Below are 5501 nucleotides of genomic sequence, written 5' to 3'. Positions count from 1 at the left end.
CCTTATTATTCAAAGCATGGTCCACAAACCAACAGCTTTTGCATCACCTACGAGCTCATTAGAAGTGCAGAGTCTCGGGCACCCTGTCAAACCTGCCCAGTCAGAATCTGCATTTTAACGAGATTCAGGTGAAAAATAATATAAATGAAGTCACTTCAAAATAGAGCCAGAGCTGTGGTCCCACAGGAATTGCGCCTTGCACGGCTTCCTCCTAAAACCTTTGACATGTTTAAACTGGGCAAAATCACCTCTGGACTGAGTCAAAGCAACACAGCTTTGCAAACAAACGGTTGTTTGGAATACAAACACGAAAGCAGACATGTGGACGGCCAGACTGCAACTCAAGACATTCTTTAGAATTAGCACGGCCATGTTAGTATTGAGGAGGACAAGTATAGTACAGATTGTTTTAAGGAATTGAGACAATGGGGGAATTGGGGGATTTCTCTATTTGTCAAGTTGAATTGACAGTCAAGATCACCCCCTATCAAACCACTTCTTCCTTCCCAGTCTGCGGTTCTCCTGAGCTCCTGGCATTTCCCACTTACACAAAGAGGCTATTGGCTTTCAGAGATAAGCAGGTTGGTCTGGACTGAAAAAGGAAGGTTAAGAAGCACAGGAGAGGCAATGATTTAACACGTAGGCATTAAGTGAGAAACATGGATGTGCATGTTGAAGGCTGAATTTTCTCAGAGATTCAGCTAGGTGGGCGTGCCCACAGTATTCATAATTATTTTTGTTATGTTCCACTGTGCTCCTAAAAGATTTTAAAATATTTTGAAAATGCATCCTGGCTTTATCAATGTTAAGGTGGTGACATCGGGAATATTAGGTTTCCATGGTACAGGACGGGCAGTCCCCAGCATTGTCCCTAGTCAGCAATGGAGCTGCTATCCTTTGCATAGAGGCAGCTGTACCCACAGGGTATAGATTGTGCAAGACCCGACAGGTCTGGTCCCAAGGGCCTCTAGCACGTCCATGCAAGCTTCCCCTCAGATTTAAGAAGGCCCTAAGCCCCCTGCTTTCAATCCACTAGATGTTCAGTAAAGGTCTGTAGTCCTCCTGAAGAAAGCTGACCCGGACGGCCCATTAGCTCAGGTGGTTAGAGCACCAGGTGCAGTGCTCATAACACCAAGGCTGCCAGTTCGATCCCCACATGGGCCAATGAGCTGTGCCCTCCACACTAGATCTAAACAACTACTTGACTTGGAGCTGATGGGTCCTGGAAAAACACACTGTTCCCCAGTAAAATTTCTTTAAAAAAAAAAAANCATCCTGCCAATTCCCCAATAAAAATCTTTTAAAAATAAATAAATAAATAAAAAAGAATGACTCATGAAGAAAATCTGAACATACTGATTACTAGGGAAGGGACTGAATTAGTTGCAACAAACAAAAGTCCATGACCAGATTCTTCCCCACTGAAGCTACCAAATACATGTATTACTCTTTTAATGTTATTAGTAATGTCTTCACTCTCACTGATGATGTCAGTAATTTTTATCTCCTCTCCTTTTATTATTATCTACTGGCTACACCAGGGATGACTTTGGCCTCTCTAAAGGACAACTGGCAATGTCTGAAGACATTTTTGGTTGCCATAACTGGGTTGGTGTTACTGGCATCGAGTGGGTCGAGGCCAGGAATGCTGCTAAACATCCTACAACATCCAGGACGGCCCCCCAAACAAAGAATTATCCAGCCCAAAATTTCAATAGGAATTCTCAACAAATTAGGAATATTAAAGCAACTTGAATTTTTCTCTTTAGTTGTTCCCTCTCCAAGATTTTGCTACACACATTGTAGCCATGTTGACTTTTCACTACGAACCGAGTCCAACTTCGGGACTCTGTTTGGATTTCCTCTGCTTGTGCTGTTGCCCAAAGGCTTCCTTTAAGCAAAGAAGTATGGCTCTTAAAGGGCTCACCTTGGGTTTTCTGTTGTTGTTTTTTTCTTTGCTCTCAGGGGTCACTGTATCATGTTCTCTGTTACCCAACATCTGAAAGCCATCATCACATGTTTAGTATGACCCAATTTCTAGTATTAAGGTGAGAGTGAACCTAGTCTCTTTTGTTCCATCATTTCTCGGACATACCAGATTTTAAATGGGTTTGGAAAAGAAAAAGATCAGGAATACCCAAGACAGTCAAAAAACAGACCCACACATATATATAGAAATTTGACATGCCTCTGGAGGATGTATAACTTACTTCATAAATAGTGTTGGGATTTATTGCCAATTTGGGAGAAAGACAGCGTTTATCCCTACCTCATACCATATACACAAATCAAATTCAGGTTTGGTGAGGACTCTTGCACTTATGCCCGGGTACATATGTCCAAGAATATCAGCAGCTTTGTTCATCATAACAAATTAGAGATGGTCTAAGTATCCATCAACCAGTGAACAGACAGGTAAGTGTGGCATAGTCACAGCAGGCAATGCTATGCAGAGGTATAAATGAATGAATGAACATGGATAAATCTTTGAAATATAATTTGAGTGAAAAGAAGTCACAGAAGAATACAACAGTGTGATACCATTTACACAAAGTAAAAAACAAGGAAAATGACATAAAGGTACTATTTAAACACATAACCACATGTGACAAAAACTATAATAAAAACGGTGGAATGGTAAAAAGTCCAGAATACTGGTGGCCCTAGTTGGTGGGACAGGGTGGGTGATGGAGGTTGTGGGGGCAGCTAGGGCGGGATGGGAGGAGAAGAGAGAGTTGGAATGGCTTTTGTAATGCTCTATTTTGTAGGTTGAGAAGTGGACTGATAAGTGTCTATTTCATGATTTGCTTCATAATTTATAATCTATTATACATACATTTTTGCTGAATTATGAACTTTATAAAAACTGACAAACAAAAATAAACTCTATTGTCATATCCTTGAGTCCTACAATTTCTAGAAGCCCCTTACACAGCCGGCCCCAAAGAAGTCCTCTCGCCTCAGACAAGACCCATCTTCCCATCATGCCCTAGGTTACTTCTCTCTACTGCCCCCCACTTCTTTTTTTTTAATTGCGTAATGGGCTCAGAACTCATCAAATCCTCCCACCCCAAATTGAAGTAGTTCTTCAGTTTGCCTGCTTTCCTTTCACAAATTGACCCTCGGATCCTCAGAGGGGGTGGAGTGGCTCTCTAACAGTTTGGGGACTCAAACAGCACAGACGGGAGGCAGCGTTGGGCAGAGGGAAGACGTCAAGGCCGGAAGCACATATGTTAGCAACGGTGAAACACAGTCCTCTGGACAAAAGGGAGGGAGACAGAATGCCGGCTAGGAGTTAAGGCTTCAGGCAGAAGGCAGCATCACAGCGGGGCTTTGGAAAGTGGCTGGAGCTTTGATAGGTGATGGCATGAACGTCCACTGCCGAGGGAACCTCACAGGGCTTCTGGAACACTGAGTCTTTTGGTTTGATTCATTCACAAGGGGAAAGGAGTGAGCGACCAAAATCAGGGTGAGGTTACAGCATGGAGGTAGGATGGCGTGTCCAACAGTTAGGTATTTATGCTTTAGGACAGGAGAAGCCACTGAGGCCTGTTGAGTAAATACTGAGATGACCAAACCTCTCTGGGATGATTTAAATGATTACTTTTGAGCGCTTACTATGGGCAAGGCGCTGCATGTGTGTGTATGAGGTGGGGGGGGGTGTGAAAAACCAAACAAAAAGGCTTACGACGGGAACCCCGCCCTTAGGACTCACCATCCAGTTAAGGAGGGGGTTGGGTAAAGCCACAGAACTGTTCCCCAGCTCCCCAACACAGGTATTTAGAGCATGGTTTGCTCATTTGGTTAGAATCAGGGTGAACAGCCAGAAGCGTCCAAATTAAAGTGCAAAAGCAAATAATACATTTCTGCCTTGCCTAGCACACTGCAAGTTGAAACGGGTGGTTATTAGGTAGGATCATGCTAGAAGAGAGATCATTACCAGTTCTCGGGAAATGCATGTTCCCTTTTACAGGAATAACCACGGGATCAGATCCACAAGTCCCATGAACTCTGTGTTTAAAGTACAGGACACAGGAATAGCGTGTGACTCAGAGGGTGATGCTATCGGAGGATGGATGTGCCTTCCTCCCTGGCCAGTATGCTCCAAGGAAGGCACCCACCAGCCTCTCTCCCAGACAAGGAGCCGGTTAGTGATGCTGAGTGTGCCAGACAGAAGCGCCTTACGCATCCCTTCAGCTTGGGTCTTCAAATTGCCTGTATTGTGAAACCCGTCATCTATCACTGGGAACAAATGCACCAGCCTGCCTTGGGGGTGGTGAGGCGATTTGTTTATGTTTATCACTGAATACTGACTGAGATCCTGATGACATGGAGCAAGTGGGGTCTCTCTTCCTCTCCACGTATCCATCACCACCTCCCCCCAACCCTCAAGCGCCAACACACCCTATTGAAAAGGACGAGGCTGCCAAGACATGTGCTAAAATTACATTGTATTTCATCTTACTTGGGGAGTAATGAGATCATTTAACATGAAATGCAATTTAAAAGTGAAATGGGGCTTTTTTTTTTCTTTTCTCCTCCCTTGGTAATAGCTTCAGACTCCGCACGCAGCGGACTGACACATCAGTAACAGGTACGGAATGAAACCTATTTCTTTCAGAAAATAAGTGTCCGCTGAGAGCGCTGGACAGAACGCGGGGATGACGCAGGTCTTTGAAGGCTGCAGCTGGGGCCTCACACTCATTTCCCCACAGGCTTGGAAGACATTACTCTGGGTACCACAAAGCCAGGTTCAGAGTCAAGAGAAGCCTTCAAACACATGCATATAAAACTGACTCCACAATAAGACACCAAGAAGCGGCGCAAACCACATTCCCCCTCCCTTTTCCTCCCATTGTCACTTTAAAAAAAAATGATATGCTTTCCTACTAGGACACAGAAATATAGCAGCTGATGTTGATCAAAAGATGCCAGGTCCATTACATTCGTTCCCAGTATGTTTGTTAGCCCTTGAAGGGTGTAACGTGAGGAATTGGGGAGGCTGGAAATGAAACCTTCCAGAAAAATTTCACATTCAAGATGAAGTCACATCTCATAAGGCCGCTAATAGTTTCAGATTTACATATTTAAGAAGAAAGTGGTAATTGTATGATAAAATATTAGCGAAGACCAAGAAATGGAGCAGGAACGCCTCAGACGGGCAGGAATAATACATGAGATGAGGGTTATAAATGCATCTGTAGACATCAATAAGGACATTCGCTATTGCTATAATTTAAGTAGATGATCAATAGAAAGATTAAGACCGTCAAAAATCGAGCTAGAGCTACAAAGGCTAAGTATGTGAAAAGAATAGAATGTGATGGCACAGAGGAAGGTTGCATTTTGGTTTGCTTTGTTATTATGACTTTTGAGGGTGTTTTAGATGTATTCAACACTCAAAACCATAGACTAGAAGCCAGGTAGAGAGCCACATACCTCTGTTCTCATCTTCTGCAGGAACAAGCCACATGACCTTGAGCAAGTCACTTCACCTCCCT

The sequence above is a fragment of the Hipposideros armiger genome, unplaced genomic scaffold (genome assembly GCF_001890085.2).
Source record: "Hipposideros armiger isolate ML-2016 unplaced genomic scaffold, ASM189008v1 scaffold_471, whole genome shotgun sequence".
Lineage (NCBI taxonomy): Eukaryota > Metazoa > Chordata > Mammalia > Chiroptera > Hipposideridae > Hipposideros > Hipposideros armiger.
Note: the sequence above shows the minus strand (reverse complement) of the source record.